At 43.4% G+C, this 27,762-nt stretch overlaps 1 protein-coding gene across 7 annotated transcripts in view; it reads right to left on the bottom strand.

Moving 5' to 3' along the window:
• Window positions 1-9,062, bottom strand: part of LOC109931632 (RAC-beta serine/threonine-protein kinase) — a 64,154-nt gene extending 55,092 nt beyond the window's left edge. For 3 of the 7 annotated variants that reach the window (XM_048618257.1, XM_020530879.2, XM_048618260.1), the window contains exons 1-2: window positions 8,767-9,060; window positions 2,764-2,838 (exon numbers count right to left, since the gene is read on the bottom strand). The gene's annotated coding sequence lies outside the window, so the exon portion shown is untranslated. Of the gene's footprint in view, window positions 1-2,763; window positions 2,839-8,766 lie in introns of all 7 variants that reach the window. The other 4 variants (XM_048618258.1, XM_020530878.2, XM_048618261.1 and 1 more) reach the window with 2 other exon arrangements.
• Between the last annotated feature and the right edge of the window lie 18,700 nt (window positions 9,063-27,762).

Here is a 27,762-nt window from a genome sequence, read left to right as displayed (position 1 = left end):
CAGCAAAGAATTCAGGATTCAGCTTGTTCCCTATAAAGCTACAACTCAGCGAGGAAGGGGTAAGCAGCGGACCAAGAAACGAGACTGAACAACAAAGAGCTGGGGAATCGCCCCTTTCGGAGCTGTCAATCAGTTAGTGCACACAAGAGAGTACAAAGAGATACAATCCACTGGAGGCCATTATGGCCAGTGGGTGCCAAAGGGGTTAGAGTTTATCATCAACATCAAGAATGTCTTTTTAATTTGAAACATTTCCTATGTTTTTGATGCAGTAACGTTAAAAATCACTGTATGGAGTTGATCTTTTGATTTTTGGCACTCAGCAGGGTCTAAACAGACACTTATTGAGACCGATGGTCATTTTTAGAATTGATTTGATTTGATTTGATTTGATTTGATTTATTGTCACATGTATTTATTACAAAATACAGTGAAAAGTGTTGTTTAGTGTCACCACTCTCCAGTGCCATCTTAAAACACAGGAAATGAACCAAAATACAGAATATAAAGCCAGAAAATAAAACAATAAAGTTCATCTTATTGTCTTATCTCACTTGGAATTATATATATGCAATAAATAAATTATGAATGAATCCAAAATGGAGGAAACAAAGAGCACAGCAGATGGGAGGCAGGTATAGAAAATAAATTAGCACCATCATTGGTGGGAGGTTTGCAACTGCACCATGACAGGTGAATGTTTACAGAAATACTCAAATGCCAGGAAAGGCAGTTTCAATTGTAAATGTTAGAAGTGTGTGCTGAAGCAGTAACCAAGTTGATCAAAAAGTGGCTCCAAACTCAACCAATATACACACACAAAGTGTGAATCTTCCAAGATTTGGGAAATCAGAAGTGAGCGGCTCTCATTGGCACACATTGTCTTCCAACTTCTGACAACTTTGAGAAAGCAGAGAAACATTACATGACAGATCATGGCTCAGCACAAACAATAATTCCTACCAAACAATTTTTAAACATTTTAAAAATTAAATGTGCTCAAAAGCATTGCTCAGCAAGTTCTGCAGGGAGAACAACTGAACTTGGTTTCACAGATAGTATCCAACAGTAAACCAGATTACCAGCTCAAAGATTCGAAGGATCTCAAACTGACAAATTACTTCCTTCCCTCGTCCTCTCTGGTTTTAAAAGTTCCTTCGTAGGGCATCACTGGCTGGGTCAACAGCATTTATGCCCATCCCTAACAGTCTTTGAGAGGGCAATGGTGAACCACTTTGTTGAATTGCTGCAGTCTGTGTGGTTTTACACTTACAGTGCTGTTAGGGAGAGGATTCCAGGATTTTGACCCAGCAACAGTGAAAGAACGGTCAATATAGTTCCAAGTCCGGATAGTGTGTGGCTTGGAGGGGCACTTGCAGGTGACGTTCCCATGCATCTGTGCCCTTGTCCTTCTAGATGGAATAGTTCAGAAGATTCCTTCTATGGTATTTTGGCTTTCCAACACAAGTCTGGGCTGTCAGTGGTGTTGGGTGTGGCCACGTGGATTTCAACTCACCTTAGTCAGAAGGTCACAGATTCATGTTCCACTACTGAGACTCAAGTACAGAATTTAAGCTGATATTGAGGAAGTGCTGTCAGGGATGCCAATCTCTAGTTGAGGTGTTGAACTAAGACCCCATGCACTCGTGGGTGAACTTTTCCACGTACTTTTGGACAAAAGAGTAAGGCTATTCTCCCTAGCGTTCTGACACGTCCTTCAACCAACACCATGCCGTGTGGAAAATAGTAGACTAGATTTTTCGATTTTACAACAACGGCCGTGCGACATTTGGGATGTCCTGAGGTTGAGAAAGGACCTATATAAATGCAAATCTTTCAACCCCATTCATAACTTTGCAGCTTCAACTGGAGTGGTCACCTGAAATTAAAACGTGGTGCTTTTCTCTAACTTCTCACTTTTTCAGGGATGATATGAACCTGAAAAGGCACGTGCAGTAGCTGGTTTGTCAGATACATTTGCCTCCCCTCTCAATGTGCAGTGTTCACAAAGCAGAGAACCAAGACAAAGTTAATGCGCTACCAACAATTTGGCTGTAGATTCCTCTCCTCAAAGATTCTAAATGTTCAGATAAAAGAAATTGAAATCTGGTTTCAGGCAGACAGGGTTAACCCACAACTTCTATAAACAGCTACCATGAAGCTCGGGCTGATTTCTGATATCCCTGAGGCCCCTATAAATGGGTGCATTTCTTTTTTTGATGGGACTGCGCAAACGGACAGCTTTCTGAGGTCCAATTGCTACTGCAAAATAAATTCCATGAATTAGTAGATACAAAACCACCCTCCAAACAGACACTTTCGCACCATCTCAAATTCTCACTCCAGCACGCCACAACGTCAGAGATATTAAAATAAGGGTCACACCAGGAAAAGGTCCGGGGAGCAAGAGCTGGGCCCCTCTAATCAACCATTCAAAGCTCCCATCAGTTCCCTTACTGAGGTTCTGAAACTGTAACACCTCTCCCATGCTGGGTTAGGAACTTTCCTATGTTTTCCATAACCCCAATATTCTGCCCAGTAGCTTGTCAAACTCCCCCCAGCTTGGTGGGCCAAGGAGCATGTGCTATGGTCCAGCTATTTCCTGGAGAAAAGTGAGGCAATAAAGCTCCTTTTACCACTTGGAACCAAGGTGGAGTACAAATGGGTACGTGGAGGCACATCCCAAGTCCGGCATGGGCAATGGGTGCCATTCTTGGCTAAATGAACAAGGAGAAAGGACAAGAGAGGAGAAGGGCTGCTCACCTACCTCCACGGGGCCAAGCTTAGGAGCATTCGTCCACCCTTTCTGTTGGGGAGACCTGGTTGATGCAGCCAAACCTAGAGAGCAAAAAAGAAATATTATTTGCAAACCTGGGACTAACACATCATTTTACAACTGTGGGCATAGACTCCAGTTGTTTCACCAGCTCTAGCAACTACATATCCTTACATGACTATGATCAGTGAACACCAACTGACTATTCGATTCTGCAAAACCAATTAGTTTTCTTAAAGATCCTGGCAGGGTGGGGGAATGGGTTGGTGATGGATGCAAGGGAACTGTCGTGATTAGCTAAATTACCTCGGCAGAAACTACACGTGGATGGTCAACTTTGCTTACCACCACAATGGAAGATGCTTCACCCACAAAATGAGTGTGCGTACAGATGTGAGCGAGAATGTGCGAGCATGTGCAAGTGTGTGTGTGAGAGTGTGAGAGTGTGACAGTGAGAGAGACAGAGAGACTGCAACATCAGATGAGACATTAAAACAAGGCCCACTCTGTCCCCTCCAAGAATAAACAAGGAGATTCCTCCCAATCTCCCGGTCAATATTTATCGCCCAACCAACACCACAGTAAAACCAATGATCTATTCGCATTCATTGCTCTTTGTGGGACTCCTATGCTTACTTGCTGTTTCCCAATTTACAACCAAAGCCACACTAAAGTCCAATAGGACATTTGGGATACAGAAGGCATCACTGAAATGCAAGCCTGTCTTTATAGTTGCAGTCAGCCTGTTCAAGGTAGACAGCTAGGGGCTGCATGTCACTGCTCTGAGTACACACTTAGCAGAAAGGTATTCTGCTCCACACACCAACAGTCAACAACACTCAAGAAGTTCGACACCATTCAGAACAAAGCAGCCCACTTGACTGACACCCCACCTATCACCTTCGACATTCACACTCTCCACCACTTTTGCACAGTGGCAGCAATGTGTACCACATGTAATTCACCAAGGTTCTGTTGACAGCACCTTCCAAAACCTGCGACCTCTACCATCTAGAAGGACAAGGGCAGCGGATATAGGTGGCGGTGTTCCCATGTAAACTCTCCTCCAAGCCACACACCATTCTGACAATTGTATTGCTATTCCTTCACTGTCACAACAGAGGTGCCTCCCTAACAGCACTGCAGGTGTCCCTACACAACAAGAACTGCAATGGTTCAAGAAGACAGCTCGCCACCACCTTCTCAAGGGCAGTCAGAGACCGGTAACAAATGCCGGTCTTGCCAGTAGCATCCACATCCGTGCAATAATAATTGAAAGAGAGTTCACACTCTTCAGAAATGGGGAATGAGCTTATCGAGTAAATCAGACTGCCCCAAGCTCCAGTCCTGGTGTGTTCTGATCACAGCCCAAGCAGTAGTCAGGTGCTGCACTAGGTTTAAGCCCTGCTGGTAAAGGTCGCACTGTGTGTAGATATCAGGTGAGGGTTCAATTCGGGTCGGTTGTTCTGCCTCCCTGGGTAATAAGCCTGCCAATGCACACTGTCTGGACTAACAGGATGAGCAGCAGCCAGTCAGGGCGAGGTGCCAGTGAGGGCTGGTAGCTTGTGGAACAGCCAGAACAAGCAAAAAAAGGGGGAAAAAACACAGGCAGACACTCAATTCTGAGAAAGAATAGAATAGCACGCGGTTGGTTAGATGTTTGTGCAGATTTCATTTAAAAAAGCTAACAGCTTGACACCAAGTCCGGTAAATAAGCCACAAGAGAAACAGAAAGGTACACCGCACACAGTCACGTGTCAACTCGAACTGTTTACACAGAACAGTTACTCAAAATAAGCTGAGTGAGAGAGGAAACAGCAGAGGCTGTATCGCTGAGTGACGGGTGGGGGAAGGGGGCAGGGTGAGAGAGAGAAATGAGACAACTTCCTCACCTCTCCCAATGTACCCCTGCAATCCCCCTCATTCCCTCCGGCAGTCACTCTGTTGTACTTCCCATTTCAGCGGGGAAATGCTCTCATGCCACAAATCCCAAACCCTCCTGCCAAAAACTGAATCTTCGGCGAAGACATAATTGGGCTCGCTAACAAGATGGCACAGTGGCACAGTGGCTCAGTGGGTAGCACCGCTGCCTCACAGTGCCAGGGACCCGGGTTCGGTTCCATTCTCAGGCAACTGTCTGTGTGTAGTTTGCACATTCTCCCCGAGTCTGTATGGGTTTCCTCCAGGTGCTCCACTTTCCTCACACAGTCCAAACATGGGCAGGTTAGGTGACTGGCCGCGCTATCTTGCGCGTAATGTCCAGGGATGTGCAGGTTTACAGGGATAAGGTAGTGGGGGTGGGTCTGGGTGAGATGCTCTTCAGGGGGCTGGTGTTGACTCGATGGGCTGACTGGCCTACTCCCACACTGTAGAGATTCTATGCCTTATACAATAGTCATTTGCTAGTCACAGTTACACGTGGACAGGTGGTACCGCATCCCTAAAACTGTTCGCAATTGGGTTCAACTACATCTGTATGAGGAAGCTGGAAAATGTTGACAGTGGTGTAAAATATGGATAAACACTTCGAATAGAAGATCCAGAACTGTGATAACTGTGGGCATCTGGAACTTTCATTAGCAACCAAGATGTGGAACTCAGCAACATCAGGCAGCACCTCAAACTGAAGGGTTTCCCAGCTGATGACTGGTTCGCCTTAGACATTGTAATCTCATCATTTTGTAATTATGCTTGAGGTAATTTTCATCTTCACAGCAGGATTCCTTTCCGACTCATGCTGCCTTTGGGCTATCAAGGCGCAGTGCAGTAGAGAGGGAGTGCTCACTGTCTTTCAAATGAGGCATTAAACCAAGGTCCCTCTTGGGTGGATGTGAAAGACCTCATGGCACTACCTTGGAGTTATCCCCAGCGCCCTGGTCAATAACTATCCACAATCAACATTGTGAAACAAAAACATTATCATTGCACTGCTGCTTGTGGAAGCTTGCTGTATGCATGCTGGCTGCCGCATTTTGTGCATTTCAACAGTGATTGCATTTTAAAAAGTACAATAAAGCACATCAAGGAGACCCAGGATCGTAAAAGGCGCTACGTAAATGCAAATCTTTGTTCCTCACATTGATCATTTCTGTCTTCAGCGTAACCATTTACTGCTTGCAACACTTACCACCTCCCACAAGGTATATCCTACCATCCACGGACAAAGGGCCAACTTGGGCAAACCCTACACCACTCTCTTCCATGCCAGGCTTCAGGAGGTTATGCCGCTGGAATTGAGTCCACTGGCTTTGCAGTGGCGAAGGCTCCGTTCATATTGCACTGGGGAGAAATGTTGAGACTCTGGCTCAAAACCGCTAAAATCTACACTGGCCACTCTCTTGGGGTGAACCAGACCATGCAAAATGCTCAACCCCATATCTTGCCTGGCACCAGGGCACTCATTTGCATCTCCAGAACACTGTCCACCTCTATGTTCAGTTCAGTATCTCTGGTGCTGAAACTCTTGCATTTTAGATCTCTATAGTCCAACGGAGGCTGGTGACTCATCCCACGTATGCCCATGTGATAAGAACCTGACCCACACACTGGCACAGCACCCTCAACACCAACAGACGCACGCTCCCAACCCCACTCCCCGAAACTGACAGACAAATGCTGACACCTCATCGCCACAGCACATGCAGCCCCTCTGGGTACAAACCATCGCTCACATGCATGTACATAACCCTGACATACAGCCACCAGATGAGCGTATTTAATGTGTAGACATGCAGTACAGACATTTCACACTTATATATGACTAAACATTCACCATATCCCATCCAAGAATGTTATACACTCAATAATCGAAACACACTCGCATCTGGATTCCCAATCAGCCAGATGGGAATTTGGGAACTTTTGTGGCCACCTACCCCTCTCACTTGCCCAAAGTGGACCCACCGACCCTGGCACGGTGAGGCCCTGTTCACCAATCGCCTCGACTCTGCCCACATCTAAAAACAGGCTCACTCACTCACAGTGCACTGAATTTGCTAGGGACCTGACCTCGAAGTTGGTAAAATTGTCAATGGGGACCTATCTTGCCAGTGCTTACAGAGGAAGCTGTAGCTCCCCTACGATTCGATGTCAGACAAGGCCGTGGAAAGGAGGAAGGCAGGTGGTTAAGAAGTGGAGACTGTCAGCACTCATGAGGAACCAGCTTTGCATCTAAAGAAGGTCTGACAAAGAGGCAGCATATCACAAAGTGCGGAGGCAGCGGTGGTCTGGTCTCTTCCTTGGTTTCACACCTCCCAGTTCCGCTGCCTGGACACAGAAGAATAGCTTCTATCCTAACCAACCCTCCATTCTTTGTTTCCAAAGCCACAACTCTTTAAATCAAAGTACCATATAAGCACAGAATCACAGAAGTGTTACAGTACACAAGGAGACTACTCGGCCCATCTTGTCTGCACCAGCTCTCCAAATGAGCATGCTGACTTAGTTCCAATCTCCTGCCATTTCACTGTAACCCTTGCACATTACATGATTATTACTGAATGCCTCAACCGAATCTGCCTCCACCACGCTTCCAGGCAATGCATGACAGACCCCAACCGCTTGTTGCTTCAGGAGGCAAACTAGGACGATGCTCCGGCAGCCAAGTTCAAATTTTCAGGCGTGCATCTGGAATGATGCCTGATCATTAATTAGTCCATGCGCAACTTGACTGACATCTTGCAAAATTTCATGCCTGGCACAGAGCATGAGGAAGGCACAAAACGTGGGGGCTTTTGTCACAATACACACAACAGGTATGGACAGCTGATCCAACAGTAGATTTACAATTCATGTTAGCACGAAGATTTCTTGCCTTGGAAGCACAGGTGTGGCAGGTTCCAATCCCATTGCAGAGACTTGAACACAGAGATCTTGCTCAGTAAGATCAGCACTGTCAGTCACATCTCTTTTTGGGGGACATTAAATCCAGGCCCATCTAACCATCTCAGCCGGAAAGGATACCATGACACTACTCGTAGGGCAGGCTGGGGAGCTCCTACTAATGCCATATCTAAATAAAAACAGAGTATTTGGCCCCTTTTCTTAGCAGCTTACCAAGCACACAATGTCAGCAGTAATTACATCATGACAGGAAAGGCTGCACTTCACTGTCTGTAACAGCTCTGGGCTGCATGAGAACATGGAAGTTGCTTTATAAGTGCATTTTTATTTTTTTTCCTTTTACCATCTCCCAGATGTACTGTCTAAATCCCAAACTGACAAACGAGAAGGCAGCACAGTGGCTCAGTGGTTAGCACTGCTGCCTCACAGCACCAGGGTTCGATTCCAGCCTCGAGCGACTGTCTGTGTGGATCATAGAATCATGAATTCCTACAGTATGGAAGCAGGCCAGTCAGCCCATCGAGTCCACACCAACCCTTTGAACAGCATCCTACCCAGACCCACCACTCTATCCCTGTAGCCCTGCATTTCCCATGGCTAATCCACCTAGCTTGCACATCCCTGGACACTGTGGTCAATTTAGCATGGCCAATCCACCTAAGTTTTGGACTGTGGGAGAAAACCCACACAGACATGGGGAGTGTGCAAACTCCACACAGACAATCATCTAAGGCCAGAATCAAACCCGGATGCCCTGGGCTGTGAGGCTGCTAACCAGTGAGCCACCATGCCATGTGGAGGTTTGCACGTTCTCCCCGTGTCTGTGTGGGTTTCCTCTGGGTGCTCCAGTTTTCTCCCACAGTCCAAAGATGTGCAGGTTAGGTATACTGGCCATGCTCAATTGCCACAGTGACCAGGGCCATACAGGCTAGGTGGGTTAGCCATGGGAATAGCAGGGTTTACGGGGATAGGGTAGGGGAGTGGGTCTGGGTGGGATGCTCTTTGGAGACTCCATATAGACTTGATGGGCCGAATGGCCTGTTTCTGCACTGTAAGGATTCCATGATTTTAACAAACGACATTTTGGCTATAGTAAACAGGAGGAGTTAAAAGAAAAATCATTTTTAAGAACTCATGGTTCACAGTACCTGAAGGAGTAATGTGATGACCCTGACACTCTGGTTAACTCCCGTGGCACCAGTTAGGAGAGTTCAGCTCCAAATGGGACAACAGGCTGAGCAGAAACGACACCAAAGCCAACAGCCAATGGACTGGAGGTCATTGTGAGAGTTTGGCTCTTCCAGGTTGAGAGTCAGGTTATGCCCCTCTTACACAGATCCCGGCTCGCACAAAATTTTTTTGTTGTGCCTGAAAACCTCTACTCGCAAATTCCACTTCCACGGTGGAGGCGCCAACAGTTTTGAGACGTCCACAGTGTTGTGGTGAATAGAGTGCGCTACAGGAAAAGGAATCATCTGGAAGAGGAAGCTGTCAAACTACTTTTTTTTAAATATATGCACATTAAATTTAGTCTTATTTACTGCAATGTCAGGTTGCCTAGGCCGTCCCTAGCCAGCAGCCCTACGAAGGTTCTCCTGACAATATTTATAGATAAACAATGAGAGAAAAGATAGGTTTTGTCTCCAAACAGAAGTGTGTTTGATTTTTTTTCTCCCTCTCTCGGAGATACGTACCGAAGAGGCAACAGGTAACAAAGCCACACCTAGAATCTCTTGGCACCTCCAGGATAAACATGAGCAGATTCTGTAGCAGCAACCTGGAACAGGGACTCAGCTACCAGGGACAAAGGATCTGCCTTCATGACCTAACGCACAGCACAGTCACATTCAGGAGAGGACAATATCACAAAAGTTGCAATTTTCAAAAGGACTGCAGGAAGGCGGCAGCATAAGTTGAGAATGTGGTTTTTAAAACAAAATCGATGAGATGCTTGGACTGTACAAACAGGGGCAGGGAGTACACAAGCCAGGATACTAAGCTGATATTTTACAAATCACTGACTCAGAACGAAAGGAAACAATATTCTGCTCTTCACATCTCAAAACATTTGATAGCCAATAAAGTGTTCACTTTTTGAAGTGGATGCAATGTAGAAAATATAGCAGCTAATTTATGCAGTGTAGGCACCCAGAACAATGTGATTATGATTAGACAGTCTGATTTTTGAGATATTGATCAGAGGGTAAATATTGACCAGGACACAAGGGAGAACTACTTTTCTTTGAAGTAATTTGGAATACAGCGCTCAATTCTGGTCTCCCTGCTTTAAGAAAGACATTGTGAAACTTGAAAGGGTTCAGAAAAGATTTACAAGGATGTTGCCAGGGCTGGAGGGTTTGAGCTACAGAACAGGCTGGGGCTATTTTCCCTGGAGCATTGGAAGCTGAAGGGTGACCTTGTAGATGTTTATAAAATCATGAGGGGAATGGATAGGGTGAATGGTCAAGATCTTTTCCTCAAGGTAGGGGAGTCCAAAACTAGACAGCATAGTTTTAAGGTGAGAGGGGTAAGATTTAAAAGGGATCTAACGGACAACTTTTTCATGCAGAGGGTGGTGTTTGCATGGAATGAACTGCCAGAGGAAGTGGTGAAGACTGGTACAATGATAACATTTAAAAGGCATTTGGATGGGTACATGAACAGGAAGGGTTTAGAGGGATATGGACCAAATGCTGGCAAACAGGACCAGATTAATTCAGGATATTTGGTCTGCATGACGAGTTGGAGATGTGTTTCTGTGCTGTACATCTCTATGACTAATGCCATGTAATCATTTAGAACAATACATGCAGGATTTAACATCTTATTCAAAAGACGGCAGCTCCAACAATGCAGCACTCCCTCAATACTACACTGGAGCGCCAGCCTTACTTGCAGTGCGAATTCTGAATTGCTTACTTGATTTCTTAGTGACTATCTTAAATTGACGGGCCTGAATTTTACTCTTCCCCCTATTTAGAAGCATTCTTTGAATCTGAACTGCCAAAACACCCGAGAATTGCAAGGATCTCTGGTGTGTAAAATAGGACAGTGATTCAGAGTGGCAGAAAAGCTGTGAAGTGGGGTCTAATAGAATCAGTGCCAGGCCACTGTCGCTCACAACTTTATGAACAATCAAAACCTATTTCTAAATATAAAGGCCACACCAAACTTGGGAACTGGGCTTACGCAACACCAAGGGGTGTTGTCTATGGGCTGGAAGGATGTGAAAAGGTTAATATTTGTTCGAAATGAATAAACGCCACCCAATGTGATGAGGACTTGGTGGGGCGTGGGAGTAAAGTCACTGTCTCCCACAAGATCCTAAGCAAGTCTTTGTAGTTATGCAGACCTTGGTCTTGTAACCTGGAACTAGTTGCAGAGATGCAATAAACACATCCTGTTTACTCTACAAGGCTTATTAGATCAGAAGGTACCTACTTTCACATATTTAAGTCCCCTAAAGAACACACACATTTAGCAGATATGGTCAACATCATGCAGGAGCACCACAAACAAATGTTTCTAGATCTGTGATAAACATTGCAGAATGGGCATTTAACTGGCAAATAAATGTGAAGTATTGCATTTTGTTTAGAAAAATAAGGGAGCATGTTACTTGGAAGATAAGAATCGAAATACGTTGAGGAGCACGGGCAATAAAAATACATGAAATTACGTGAACTTATCACACAAGTCAGTCTGGTCATAAAATAGCAAACCAAAACTAGGGTGTACTTTTAGAGGAATCAAATTGAAAAGTAGAGAAGTTATAATGATATCAAGCCTTGATGCACTGTGTACCGTATTATAATTTATAAAGTTACAGTTCCTCTCATCTAGTCACTAATTTGGAAACTCCAGATTGTCATCCAGTAGCCATTAATTTATAAAACCCAACTGACTATCTAAAACCCAACTGAATCCTCTTCTGTCACACACCCCTCAGACTCACTGATCCTTCTGCCTTTCACCTGTGTTTCTCACAGAGGGAAGAGTCCCAATGTTAAACCTGTTGTTAGCAACTGGGTCCGGTTAAAACGGGGCAGAAAGTGGCTGATATGATGAACTATAAACATTGCTGTGTGCTCCAACAGCCATGCAATTCTAAAAAGAGAACACAGCTTCAGTGAATCTTTTACCTTAGAATGAGCTGTTTCAGGCTGTATTCAAGCCATGTTAGAGGCCAACGAAGGTAATCAGAGACCATTTCTGTCTCTTAAGTAAATCAGGAGCACATTTATCAGCTGCCTCAGAAGCACCTGCAAATTAACCGAGACAGACTGTACAGATGGAAGCTGGTATTGTACTAAACACACAAGAAAACATGACGACAGCTCAAATGTCTGTGCACCTCTACTGGAAAAGAAAAGCTAAATCTTCATCAACATGGGACAAAGCAGAGCAAATATTTAAATATGGGAATGGTCAAACAGCCTCATCCCTGTAACAGACACAAACTGCTGACTCACGGGGCAACTTTAGGCCAAGTCCAGGTCAAGGCCAGACTCCAAGTCTTGGCACTTGGCAAATCAAATGTCACAACTCAACTCCAAATGGGCTAGCACTGAAGTAGGCCATTCAATACGATCATGGCCGATTGAACATCTTAATGCCTTTTCCTCACCAAAAGCCTGTAGTCCACTTTTCAATCTCTGCCTTAAACATATGCAAAGATTGAGCTTCCTTAGCCCTGTAAGAGAGAATTCCAAAAGATTACAACCTTCTGAGTAATGTTTCAACTCAGTTGTAAATTTTGTTTTTATTCATTCATAGGATGCAGAGATGTGGTGAAGCCAACACTGACTGGCTATCCCTAACTGCCCGGGCGGCATATTTGCAGTTGGTCTGGATACACATAGTTCAGACCAGACAAGGATGGTAGTTCTTTTCCCTAAAGGACATTAATAAACCAAATGAGTTTTTTCTGACAAGGGACAATGTTTTTATGACCACCATTAGTTTCTTAATTCCAGAGTTATTTTGTCAAATTTAAATTCCAACATTTGGCACAGGGGGGATTTGAATCCTGTTTCCCAAAGTCTCTGGATTAATAGTCTAGCAATACTACCAGTAGGCCACTAATCCCCAGGCATTACCCTAATTTTTACATCGTGCCTCTGCTTCTAATTCCCCAACCAGGGGGAAAATCTCGTCAGCATCTACTCTGTCTATCCCTTTAAGTATTTTGTAAATTTGAATGAAATCACCTGTTGTCCTTCGATATTCTAGAACAGTCCCAGTTTACCCATTCTCTCCTCGTAGGACAGTCCTGCCAACCTGGGAACAAATCTGGTGAAACTGTGATTTAGATTGCAGTTGGGTTGAGATTTAGAATCGTTGTGGAGAGATCACTCAGTCTACTAGCCCTCTGCTAGTTCCATGAAGACAATCTCCATCTAATGCCATGTCTCAGGTCACAGTCCGGAGTCTTTGCAACAAGTCGGAGTCAAATATCAACCTCTTTTCTGTTTGAAATCTATTGTGGATTCCACCTTCCTCCCACTATTGGTGATCAGACACTATCCATCCCAACAACCTCTTGCATATAAAACATTCTCCCTACTTCCCTTTTGTTATTTCAAGCAATGGTTTCAATTGGATGCCCTCCAGTCACCAACCCAATGAGCAATGTCCCCAAATACCTCACCAAAACCCCCCAGAATTTTGAATTCTGAAGTATTGAGAGTTCAAAGAAAAATATAAAAAAAAAGTGATGAATTTTGAGGCAAAATGCACTAATTATGTTTTTCTTTCAAAAAAGTGGATTCCAAACAAGGAAGGGTTTTCAGCATCAAAACCCCAAGAATCTGCTGAAATGTCTCATTATCCCCTCAGAATTCCTTGAGGCAGAAATCAAATCAACTACCATTCACAGCAAGGTTTCACAACGAGCCAACTGACAATGGGAAATCTCTTTCAAGAAGGTTGGGTTGAGGGATAAACATTGCCCAGGACACTGGGGAGAAAATGCACCAAGGGATCTTTTACATCCACTGGAGCGGGTAGAAGTTGACCCGAGTATAATACCTCATCCTAAAAATGACAGCTGTGAACTCCCTCCATATCTTACGAGGTGGCAGCACTGATTTTACTGCACAGAGTGGAGCTGGAACCCCATGATCACGTGACACCAGAGGCAACGGTGCTACTGGGGGAGACAGTACTGATAATTTCAATAAACTCATAACCCAGCTTAGTATTCTTGGGGCATAAGTTCAAATCCTACCATGGCAGATGGTGAAATTTGAATTCAACAGAAAACTGGGGAGAAGAAAAAACACCAGCCTAGGGACCCATTGGTGCAGTGGTAGTGACTCTACCTCTGAAGCAGGATGCCCAGGTTCAAGTCCCACCTGCTCCAGAGGTGTATAATAGCAGGCCAATTAACAAAAAAAAAGCAAATACGTAACCACTGCTGATTATTGTAAACAAAACCCATCTGATTCACTATTGCCCTTTAGGGAAGGAAATCTGCTGTCCAATTCTGAGGAAGGGTCACTCGACCCGAAATATTAACTCCGATTTCTCTCCACAGATGCTGCCAGATCTGCGGAACTATTCCAGCAATTTCTGTTTTTGAATCTGCTGTCTTTACCTAGTTTGGCTTAGGCATAACTCCAATGTGACTGCTAACTGGGTAATTAGGGATGAGCAATAAGCCGCAACTAACACTGGGTTGATTGGGGCCAGTGCTGCCCTATTCACAGTACCACTCTAATGTCTGACCAAAGGGAACTGTGCCAGAGAGCGCATTTGACTTGAGGGCCCTAAGAGTTTCCTGACATACTCAAACCACCTCCCCAACCCCCACACTGAGTTGTGCTGCTCCCTATTTTACACAGAGACATCAGCACCAATATTCCTTCTCATTTTCCTTTCTTGACATGCATGGGCATTTTTTTTTTGCATACACATGCAAAAGTGCTGGCATGTGCTCAGCCTGCAAGGGCCCTTCCAGATTACTACGTGGCTGCACAGCTTGTAGAGGACATTATCCTTGGAGCGTGTTTCCACATGGCAGAGACTGCAGCGAAGAAACATAATGAGGGGGTCGGTTAGCTCAATTGGCTGCATGGTTGGTATGCATTGCAGAGTGATGTGGCTTCAATCCACTTGCCAGCTGAGATCACCACGAAGGCTCCACCTTCTCAACCTCGCTCCTTGCCTGAAACGTGGTGACCCTCAGGTTAAACTCTAAATGAGAGAGCAGCCTATATCTTCTGGAACTGTCACTAGCAAATGTAAGAGGGAATTCAGGAGAATCTTCTGTATCCGCAGAGTGGTTAGACTGGCTGCCAAGGGACTGGTTGGTGTGAGTAACAGAGATGCACTTAATGGGAAGTTGAATAGACTCACAGTGGAGGAAGGAATCGAATATTACAAACAAAAACAGAAGTTGCTGGAAAAGCTCAGCAGGTCTGGCAGCATTTGTGAAGAGAAACCAGAGTTAACTCTGATTTCTCTTCACAGACGCTGCCAGATCTGCTGAACTTCTCCAGCAACCTCTGTTTTCTTTTCTGATTTACAGCATCCGCAGTTCTTTCAGAATCAAAAAGTACATTGGTTAAGGTTAGATGAAATTCGGCAAGAGGTGATTGTCGCTGGTCAGGACGGCCAGCTTCTACACATTCGAAGTTACCTGACGTAATGACATCGCCAAAAATTACTCTAAAAGTAGAAGTCACTCAAGCTCAAAAACCGTTACATCAGTGGCATTTCATCACCGTCATTGGGCTCCAGAGAATCACGAGGGGAATCTTCAAAAGCAATGGGGCTTGGTCTGCTCTAAATAGCTTCTCTTGATTTTGGGTGAAGCCAGCTTGCCGTGGCGTCTCTGCACTTCCTAACAACAAAGACACTGGTTCATAATAAATAGATGCTTGCCATCACATTGCAACACTTACACATGATGCCTTCAGGGAAAGTGCTCAGCCCCACCCACTTCTTTCCATCTTTGTTAATGGCAGAAAGCCCATACTCATCAGACGAATTAATCAATGGAAGGTCCTCTGGTGGATCAACAAATTTAAAAAAAGATAGTCTGGCATGGAACTCTGTCAAGAATTAACTCATACAGAAGGTCAACCTCAGAAGTTAATTGACGACAAAGTACCATCAATGATAAAACAAGGAAGCAGTCATAAAACAAGGAAAGGCAGTGTAAAAATAACAGATACGACTCCAAAGCGCATGGAGTGGCAGAGGGATTTGGGGTGTATGTGTACAAATTACTGAAGGTAGCTGGGCAGGTTGACCAAACAAGGCATATGGGAATCGGGACTTTATAAATAGTGTTGAGGAGAGAAGCAAGAAAGTTATCATGGTGAATTGTGACAAAGCACAGACTCGGCCTCGAGTGAATACAGTGACTAGTTCAGGGCATTGTACTTTAGGAAGGACATACAGGCAGAGAACATACAAAGAAGATTTACGAGAGTGTTACCAAGGATGAGGGACCTCTATGTGAATAGATTGGAGAATGGTGGAGAGCTTTGATAGATGGGTCTGGAGAGAGTAGATAGGAGAGACTGCTTAAATATGTAGAAGGGGAAAGAACCAGAGGAAACCAATTCAAGGTGATTGGCAAAAGAAACAAAGACAACACAAGGAAAACATCATGTGCAAGTGGTTAGGATCTGGAATGCACTGCCTGAGTGTGCAGTGGAGGCAGGTTCAATCAGGGGTTTCAAAAGAGAATTGGACAATTATCCAAAAGAGAAAAGCAATTGCTGTGCTACAAGGGAAAAGTTGGGGGATTGGAACTAATGGAAGTGCTCTTGCAGAGAGCCAGCATAATCATAACGGATTGAACGGTCTCCTTATGTAACTTTTCTACGAGACTATAAAATAGGAGAAGTTCTAGAAATGATCTCCCAGGACGTTAGTGTAGATGGAAGTAAGCCAGAGAACTGCAAAGTTGTAAATGTGGTATCTATGGGAACTGGTGGATAAAATGTTGACCCTCAAGCCTATTCCGCCATACAGAGAGCGCAGGCCAGACAGGTCAATCGTTAACCCATGTGTCCACTTTTACCCCATATACATTAATACCTTTGGGTAACAAGAGAATATCAGTCGCAGAATTAAAATTAACAATCGACCCAGCATCAACTCTGCGCACCAATTCAGAGTTTCTGCACACACTGGTCAGCACAGTTCAAAGGTTAATAGTATGTGTGGACCTAGGAGACCCATACACCCAAAACAATAAGAAGGGACCTGATTTTGCTTGTAAAAATTCTCTCTCGGAAGGTCTGGCTCTAATTTTTTTCCCTCTAATTCTAGACACCCCAAGCAGCAAAATAATTTCAGATGCAGACAGTAGTAACCCAGGTAATTACAGACCAGCATTTTTCTCCTCAACATCTGTGGTCGGAAACATTTTGCAATCTTTAATTAAAAATGAAATTGACAAAAATTTAGATGACAGCAAAATGATTTGAAGCAGTTAAATCTGATTTCGGGGAGGAAGATGGTGCTTGTCAAATCTTAGCCATGGAATTCTTTTGAGAACATGATGGAGCATGGTGGCTGGGGAAAATAAAGTGAATGCAGTGTGCATAGGTTTTTCAGGAGGGCTACTGATAAAGACTGCACACAGGAGACCATTGGTGATTAAGGAGCATTGTGTTAGGAGAGATAGCAAATTGGATTAAAGCCATATAGGAGGGAGAATGCCAGGTGGTGAAGGCAATTTCAGAGTAGAACAGAACTCGAATGTTGCTGGAAAGAGAGACACATTGTCAATGCTTTTTGTCTTGCCTCCATCAGGATAAATGCAAGAACACAAAATTGAAAACAATCACAAGATTTCATACCACAAGAGGTAAAGGAGCTGACTGGTTGGCAAGTTGATATTGATTGGTTGAGGCATTATAAATGGAGAAAGTAACAAGGAAGTACTGACTCCAAAAGCTCTTAGGTAATTTACAAAAGAAAGTGCAAGTCTTAAACTTATTTCCTTGGTTTAAGAGAGAAAAGTTGGCAAAGTATACTGCTTCTAGCTAGCATAAGTGGGCCATGTTATATAAAAACCGAAAGAACTGCAGATGCTGTAAATCAGAGACAAAAATAGAAATTGATAGAAAAGCTCAGCAGGTCTGGCATCATCTGTGAAGAGAAATCAGAGATAACGTTTTGAGTCGAGCAACCCTTCCTCAAAACTGAGGAACTGGGTTCATCAGAGGAAGGGTACCCCACGTGAAATGTTAACTCTGATTTCTGTCCACAGATGCTGCAGCCCTGCTGAGCTTTTCCAGCAATTTCTATTTTTGGGCCTTGTTATATGCCTGACTTAATTCTTTAATTTGGTTGTTAATGCATTTGGGATTGCTCAACAAGTGTCAACTAGAATATAGGAGCAGAGAGGTATTTTTACAACTTTATAAAACATTGGATGGAATGCCATTTACAGCCCTAGTCACCAAACTATCAGGAGGGGGTAATAGCACTGGAAAAGGTGCAGAGGAGGTTCACCAGGATGTTATTTGAGATGAAAAATCCATTATGAGGAGAAACTGAATGGGCTGGATTTGTTTTCCTTGATGCAGAAAAGGCTGAAGAGGGATCTGATCGAGTGTACAAAATTATGAGAGGCATAGACAGTAGATCAGGAGAATCTCTTCCCCATGGCAGATGCATCTAAGACCAGAGAGCATAAATTTAAGGTGAGGAATAATTGGTTTAGAGGAGATCTGAAAAAAAAATTCACCAAAAGAGTAGTAGACATATGGAAGCTGCTGCCTAACAGGGTGGAGGAGACAGGTAATCTCACCACATTTTAAGAAGCATCTGGATGAATACTTGAAATGCCAGGGCATTGTACTCTAAGAGATTAGTACAGTTTGTTGTTTCTTGGGCAGCAATGACATGGTGGGCCATAGGGCCTGTTTCTGTGCTGCATGACCCGATGACTCTATAATGACAGAATCACATCTAAAAGTAGACATTTTTTGGGGTTTTGATTGAGACTGATTGAGAATACTATGCCAATTGCTGGGACACATTATCTAGAGCCGCATAGAGTCCTGAACCAAAGTCCCTTATGTTCATTGTGAACACTAATGATTTGGGTCTGGAATAAAAATGATCCTAGAAACAGGAGGTGCATTAAATAGTTCCAAGGACAAACGAACCTATTAAACAAATGGCCAAACAATGCAGATTGAACTCAAATATTTGGATCAATAAGGTGTCACATTTAGTGCAAAGAAAAAATGCAACAACTGATCTGGTCAATTCTCTCATGTCATTTGGGGAAGCTTGCTGTTCATGTATTTGCTGCTATATTTCCTACATGGTAGCAGTGCCTAAGCCTCTGAAGTACTCTGAGCTATACAAATTCAAGCCATTCTTTCATTTTGAATGGAGAAGGGACACGTGGAAGAGATAAATAGGTAATATGAGGAAGTGGGAATTTGGATACAAAGACAGTAAACGCAGCATATTACATAGGTAGGTCCATTAAAAAGCAAACAAGATACAGGGATACCAGAAACAGAATATAAAAGCTGAAGTATCATCTGCAAGTTTTGGGCTCTACATCATATGAAGAATGGTGAGGCCATACAGAGAGTGCCATCTATTGAAAAGGCTGCTGCCTCATTATTGCAACATAACTATTGAAAAAGACTAGAAAAATCAAAGCTGCTCTATTTCAAACAGGAAAGTATGAGTTCATTTTATGGACACGATTAAAATTATCAAGAGACGTGTCATCACTAGGTTGAAACAGACCACTTCCAGTGAGGGGCCCTGAACAAAAGACTGAAGATACAAGTCGAAGACAGATTTAGGACAGAACAGGAGAAACATTTTGTATGTACAGAGAGCTTAGACATGAGAACCCACAAAGTTATCAACTGAAGCTGAGATGCTATGAGAATTTAAGAATGTTTTACAAGGCTGGGTGAAAGCAGGACCTAAAGAGATGACCATATGAATTAGGAAAATTAGATCATCCAGTCCCTTAACCCTCATTCAATAAGGTGAAGACTGAGCTGCTTATGTGTGGAATTCCACATCCCCATCAACACCCAATAACCTTTGATTCTCTGGCATAACAGAAATCTACCTACCTCCATATGTGGGGACAATGCAAGCAGACCGAATTCACACAGAGGCTACAAGCGTGGAGGATAAAGACCAACACTAGAAGATGGACTGAATAAGCTTTCTCTACTGTGATCTCCATGTATCTCAACTGAGTAAGTAGTTGGCATCAGCACCCCGAATAAATTCATTCAGTTGGTGCAACTATGTGCACGATTCCCATGCTAACACTACAACACAGTTTAAGATTCTTCAGTGCTCAGTTCCATCTCTCATCTCAAGGTGTGGGCTGTGGGAAATTTAGCTACCAATATTTTCTTGCAATCTACGGCACTGAAACAGATCGCCAGGTCCTGGTCATATTGCTCCATGCAAACTGATTGTCACATTTCCCACAACAGTGGCTGCACCTCAGAAGTATATAAATGGCTGGAAAGCTCTTTGGTGCATCCCAAGATGATGTACAAGTACACATCTTTAACTGGTATGGGAGTGTTACAATTAGCGAATACACTGCTGCACTAACTTAGCACCCAGATAAGCTTCTGGGATCGACGGCTGGAAATCCTACACGTCTGTTATGTTGTGTGTAAACTATGAGGCAACAAACCAGTGGGTAAGAGTTGCTCTTCGATGTGTAACTAGGAGCAAACTGTACGTCTTTGCATGTCAACACAATATGGCATACTAGGACAGGGCTGTTGAGCTGCAATCCCAGTCAAACAGATCACTAGTTATCAGTGACTCAAATCCAATTTCTAATCCAACCAAGTACCTTACATCAATCAGCACGAATACGGGACTCTATCCGTCATTTATTGTGTTGCACTATGCAGCTCAATGTCTGACAAGGAATTAAGATATTTCAGACAAGGGAGATTGTAACAAACCCTGAAGATTAAAATCTTGAAAGGATGTGATAGAGTGGGTAGGGAAAACTGTTCCCACTTGTTGGAAGATCTATAATCGGAGAACAGATTCATTAGATCAATAACTGAAAAACAGACTGATAATCAGCTAAAAAGCCAGCATGCTTTTTTTTTTAAAACATGTAAACAATGATTTGCAAATTGGGATATACTGCGTGAAAGCATGGATAAAGCAGATTCAATGGTGGCTTCAAAAGGGAATTGAAAAATATTGGAAAAAGAAAAACAAATTAAGGAAATCTGCCATCCTTACTTGGTCTGGCCTAAACGTGACTCCAGACCCACAGCAATGTGGTTGATTCTCAACTGTCCCCTGAAATGACCTAGCAAGCTACTCAGTTCAAAGTCAACTAGAAAAAATTACAGTACTTAAGAACTGGATAGCTGTTTCAGAGATAGTAAAGATACAGTGGGTGACATGGCCACATCTGTGCTACAGGACTCTCCCTCTTTCTCTCCACTTTTCAGCAGAATTGTTACTATTATTCAGACCTTCCTATGAATTTTGCAAGCAACTGAGAGCCTGCATGAAATAACACGACTATTCCTACACAGCTTGGAGAAGCCTGGTTGATAATGTCTGAACACTACAATTAATGACTGGGATTGATTTTGCACATCATTTGCATTATCTAACGCTCTGCATTTTGCTGGAGAACTAACCCTGCTCTTATCAGATGTTGCTACAGCTCATTTGTATGTTTTGTTTGAAGACTGCGCACACTGTTTGCTGATGAAACAAACTTAGTTGGCTATAAAAAAAAGACAATTTTCTGAGAGTATTACCATAACTCCCATCTTGATGGAGGTGTATTGCCTTTTATTGAGTCACGGGATGTAGACACTGCTCCCGAATTGCCCAGAGGGCAGTTCAGAATAATCCACATTATTGTGGGTCTGAGGTCAAATGCAGGCCAGAGCAGGTAAAGAGAGTAGTTCCCTTCCCCTAAATGACATTAGATGGGTTTTTCCGATAATCGATAAGAGTTTCATGGTCATCATTAGACGCTGGAGTCTAGATTTTTTGTTGAATCCAAATCCCACTATCTGCCAATGGCAGAATTTGAACGTGGGTCCCCAGAACTTTTCCTGGGTCTGTATATTAATAATCTAGCAATAATTTCACTGAGCCATCACCTCCCCCTAAATAGAACTCAGGAATAAGTGTGTAATGAAGAAGGCCAAGTAGTTAGTCTTGGCATTGAATGATATGCATACTCATAGAAGTGGTCCAGAGAAATCTCTTCTCGGTCCCTCTCACGTGGGTTTTACATGGCAACAAGTTGGCTTGCCATGTAATACATCCGTTCCCTCTCAGCTTGTCACAAACCAATGCCAGCATTGGACAGCTGACCAAATTCCACTTAAACTTAAAACTCAAACAGAGCAGCAATGGCAAACAAAACACACAGATTTGCGGCCAGGTCTCGTCAGTTTAAGATTCTGCCTTCTAAGACAGGCAGCTGTTGGTTCAAGTCCCACGGCAGTCTATAAGCACATTAATTAAGCTGACTTGACACCACCAAGGGAGTGCTGAACTCTAAGAGGCGGCTTCCTTTGGATGAGATGTTGAACAAAGGCCTCAGCTGCGTCTTTAGTGAGCAGAAAAGGCTTCACAGTGCAACTCCAAGATGTGAGGTTCTCCTGGTATCCTGACCAACTATTATCCCTTAACCACAAATATCCCTCTTCCTTGTGCACCCACAACTTTAATTGCACCATCAATGATGGCTGCACCTTCAGCTCCAATGCTCTGAACATAACTATTCCCTTTCTGTACATCTTTGCCCCACTTTTCTCCTTTATGATGATCCTTAAAACCCAGTTCATTAAAGCTTTCGGTCATCCGATCTGGCTCAATGTCAGAGTTTGTTTTTAATGAGACTGTAAAGAGCCAGTTTACAGTTGACTGCATTAAAGGTGTTATATGAATGCAAGTTACAGTTGCTGTGCACCAATTCACTGCTGTCCCCGAGAATGCTTCAATGGCTCCTCCAGATAATCCTGAGAATGTGAAAAACTCAAAAGAAATGCAAGTCCTTAAATTCTCTCCTAAAATTCACCTGCTATCTTCCACCAGTCTAGTAGAACAAAAAATGGTGAACATTCCTGCTTCTGTAGCCCTGGGGATTTAAAACTAACAGAGATTCCCTACAGGGTCAGAATGCAGAACAGGTTTTTGGACTCTCTGACTACTTCTGCGACCAGTAGTCTGACAAACAGCATTCAGTGCTTTTGCTTTCCAATAATAAAGAGTGCAGAGGAAACACTGCACAAACAGCAGATACCATCTACATTTTACAACACGCACATGGACATGGTAATGCTGAGGCTAGTTTCAACCTGCCAAAATCTGATGTAATGTCTACATATACATAAGTACACATCCTCCTGTTACAAACACACCCCACCCCACCAAGACATATGCACCTGACTTGCAACTCTGGGGAACCACTTGACAGCACCAAATGATATGATTACTGCCAGCTAAGTAAATAGTTGGTACACCTGTTGGCATTCCATACAGAGTTTGGATCAACTTGGACACGCAGCAGAACATTACAGTCCTCCACTGTGACTGATCTGAGTCAGACATCTGCTTGGATACATGTGTATTTCAAGTGCAACATGCATTTACAGATGCACCGTTACAAGGTAAAGCTGTGGCATAGTGGTAATGTTACTGGACTAGTAATCCAGAACTCCCAGGTTAATATTTTAAGAAAATGGATTTATCCCTCCATGGCAGATGGTGAAATTTGAATTCTTTTAAAATCTGTAATTAAAAAGTAAGCTACTGGAAACTATGGAATTACTACTGATTATTGTAGAAACTCAAACTAAGAAAGTCATACAGCACGGAAACAGACCCTTCAGTCCAACTCATGCATACCAACCAGGTTTCCTAATCTGAACTGGTCCACTTGCCTGCATTTGGCCCATATCCCTTCAAACCTTTCCTATCCATGTAGCTGTCCAAATATCTTTTAAATTTTGTTCACCTGGTTCACTAATGCCCTTTCAGGAGGAAAATTTGCTGTCCCTACCCAGTCTGGCCTGCATGTGATTCCAGACCCACAGCGATGCGGTTGACTCTTGATTGTCATCTGGATAATAAACGCTGGACTAACTAGTGACATCCACAACCCACAAACCAATAAAAATAAAACTAGCTTCTTCAGTAACGAGGCCATGCTGAATAGAAGGTCAGGCCCTTGGGAGTTTAGGGACAGGGGACAACGGTGCTTAGAGCATGGGAACAGAGCGACAAGGAAGCGTCAAAGGGGATACACCCAGCGCCACAGAGCACCTACCCTACATTATATAAAATCTTAAAAGAAATACTCAAGGCACATTCTAAAAAAATTCCAGTATGTGGACAGCTCCAGTTCTGAGAAATTGTACCTGTATAAATTAAGAAATGGCCCCATCGATGAGAATTCCAAATATGACTGAGAGGCCTAATGGAATATTAGTCCAGGACGCCATTCTGCCTGTTATGGCTGTGCTGGTAACTGCCCATCATGCTGGAGCTGTTTGCTTCAAATTGATCTCCTACATCCTTTTACGCTCTGCCTTAAATGATACTTATTTAAAATGTCACAGTCTCTGTTCTCCAACACAAACTATGCCATAGCAACCGATATTCTAAACAATTATTCCATTTCCAATTGTCCATTTCATCGTTTTCGATTTACTAGTAGAAACAATTTTTCACCAATTACCATGTCTCCTTCCCCAAGTCTTGATGAATCATTTTAATTGAGATTGACAGACAAGGTTACAAACAATATGGAACCTTGGATGCAATTAATATAAAGATCAGCCATGATCTGATCAAATTGCAGAAGACAGCCAAGAGAATGAATGGCCTCTGGTTCCTGTGATTAGACTATTACAAAATTATTACAGGCAAGGAAGCTGGTTCAGCTTCTTAGACATTCTTTTATGACCTTACATATCCACCATTGCTGCATCTTAGATCCTTAGGTTCACTTCTTCCCTGATTTTACTCTATTAAGGAAATCCCCAATTCCTCAGAGTTCTTTTTTGTAATCACCTGTTACCGGTCTCTTTTCTTCGCCCTAATCCTCCCCATACTGAGATGCATAGACCTGCATGCGATACTTCAACTGTGGTCTAACCGACTAATTCAGTATCACTTCCGTGGTTTTATTCTTCATGCCATGAGGAGTATAGTCCAGCAGCTTGTTTTACGAGCACTCACAAAGATCACAGTCAGTCCCGGATCTCTCTGTTCCACCATTCAGAAGAACTTTACTATTAAGGGTATACTTCCCTTCAATGCTCATATTTGCAACATATACTTCTGCATAAAAACAGCATCTGTCACAGCTCTGAATGCACACAGTCCTATTCCACTTCTCTTTTTATCAGACTAGTTATTTTTTATGATCTCAATAGGAGACAGTTTTGCAAAAAACAAACCAATTTCAATTCTGGCCAAAGTGTCCCTGGCTCAGGTAGAACGCAAGTTAAATACAATACAGAGTAAAGCTCCTTCTTCACTTTTAAATTGAAAGTAAAGCTTCTACTACACTGTTCCCATCAAACACTCCCAGGACAGGTACAGCTTGGGATCAGGTACAAAGTAAAACTCCCGCTTCACTGTCCTCATCAAATATTCCCAAAACAGGCACAGCACATGGTATTGCCCCCTTTACTCTTAAAATGAAAGTAAAGCTCTCTACTCTTTTAAACTGAAGGCAATGCACTCTCTACACCCTCCCCATCAACATTCCCAGGACAGGCCCAGCACTGTTTGCATCAACATTCGCAGAACTGGTGCCACACTCCAGCTAGAGGGTTAGAGACTGAGTAATGCTCCTTCCACTCTTTTAAAATGAAAATAAATGCACCATCAAACACTCCCAGGAAGGTACTCCATGGTGTTAGATGCAGAATAAGGCTTTCTTTGATGACTGTCACCTTCAGCTACTTTCATGACAGGTACAGCATGAGGTTAGATACAGATAAAGCTCCCTTGATGCTGTCCCCACTGAACACTCCCAGGACAGGGACAGCATGGGTTTAGATACACGGTAAAGCTTTCTCTACACTTTTAAACTGAAAGAAAAGCTCTCCCTACATGGAATGCTTGAAGCAGACATAGAACAGGGACAGCACAAGTTAGATACAAATTAAAGCTTCATCTACACTGTCCCCATTAAACACTCCCTGGACAGGTACAATGAGGGATTAGATATACCGACTAAGGATTCCTCTACACTGTCCAACCCCAAGACCTACAATTCTCACACCTTGACCTTTCTCTCACCAAGCTCAGTAGTTGAGCACCAAGTTGCAGGCTGCTCTAGGTTATTGAGATCTGAATTGGTCCTGCTTATGCTCATCATCTCAGTGCAGTGTTGGTCGGAGCGTGGTCTGATGATGGAAGGTATGCAACATGTACCCTGCCGTTCTTACAAGGGCACCAGAAGCCGAAACTAGAAAGGGTTCTATACTCTACCACAATGAAGGCAGGCATTTACAGAATCATAGAGGGAGATTCCAGCTGGGCAGGAATCAAACCCAGGAGATCAATGCTGATCCACTGGATCATCCAGTGGTCTTGTTTCAGGACCTCTGCTGTGACATCAGTACTAGCACAGGGCATAGGTTTCCTCCTCAGTGTTTCCTGCAGTATATCAGTGTATATTTCTCAGTATGTCAGTGAGTGAAGTGCCCACCTCCTTTCAGCTTTTTCATACACTCATGCACATTCATTAATGTAAAGGATCAATCTGTGTGCAACCTGGATGGGGACCTTTGTAGGAAAGGTAAGTCACAGGTCCAGAAAATAGCACAGGAGAGCTCTGTGCACTGCAGCTTCACTACTTGGTGATTGGATGTATTAATGATGTGACAAGTTTACATAGACATTTGCCGTCACAAAAGTGACAAGATGCAAAGCTGTAAAATAGCGACTGAATTACTCTGCATGTCCTAGGGTAATAGCCCCCAGCTCTCAAACCTTACCTCACCCTCATCCCCTTCCCATCTGACAGAGTGATCAAACAGCATCCTTTAAACCGCTTCTGAGCTAATACTTAACTTTTAATATGTACAAGACTGAAAATACTGAAAAGCAGCAGCAAAGTTTCATTTGGTTCAAAGCAGCTTCTTTGCTGCAGCTTGTTTGCAGAGGGTTACTGGTGATTACACAAGATCAAATCAAAATTGCTCATCCCACAAAGATACAGTCGGCATATGCAAACAGCTGTCACTATGGTTGTGTAGCTGAGTAATGTCCTGGGAACAAATCCTAGTTGCAAAAAGTATGGGAAAAGTGACACGAAAGGCAGCCACACATCTGTGTTCACCCAGTAGCATGCCCACACCACACATCTGCGAGATCAAAACTCATGTACAAGTCCCAGTCCAGTAACTCAAGCACACAGCTTTCAGCTGCCACTTCTGTTTAATACCGAGGGACAGCTGTAGTGTTGATGCTCCCTTTCAAAAGGGACATTAAGCCATTTGCCACACAGGTAGGCATTAAAGATCCCACAGAAGAGCAGGGGAATTTCACCACTGGGTCTGGGTTAATACCTACCCTTCAACAAAAATCATTCACTTTGCATACATTAGCTGTTGTGCTTCCTACATCCATTTACACCATCCAAAAAACCCAGGCTATAGCTTTCATGAACAGAGCTGTGACTACCACACAGAGATCACACAAAGGGAGCAACAGTTCCACAAGTAGTGGTCATGAAGCCTTCATCTAGGAATAGAGGAAGCTGGGGGTGCATGTGCATCTATTATTGAAGGCAGCAGCACACACTGAGGGAGTGGTTAGCAAAACATATCAGGTCTTGGGCTTCATAAATGGAGAAATCAAGCACTAGAAGCATCCCTCCAGTTGGGAAACAAGGACACTATGTTTTAAAGGTCAAACTGGGTGCCCAACTGGAGGACTGCATCTTGTTCTGGCCACCACACACTGAAGGTCTTTTTTTGAGGTGCAGAGGAGATTTACAAAATGGATTAGATCAAAAATTAGCCCCAATATTTTTTTTCTTTTTTTTCATGGGATGTGGATGTCGATGAAAGGCTACCAGTGCTGCTCTTCCCTAATTAGGTTTGAGCAAAGTGTCTCACTACAGCCTTTTCAGAAGGCAGTTATGTGTCAACCCA

This window comes from Rhincodon typus, chromosome 39 (genome assembly GCF_021869965.1).
Source record: "Rhincodon typus isolate 14 chromosome 39, sRhiTyp1.1, whole genome shotgun sequence".
Taxonomy (NCBI): Eukaryota; Metazoa; Chordata; class Chondrichthyes; order Orectolobiformes; family Rhincodontidae; genus Rhincodon; species Rhincodon typus.
This window is presented reverse-complemented; position numbering and strand designations above follow the sequence as displayed.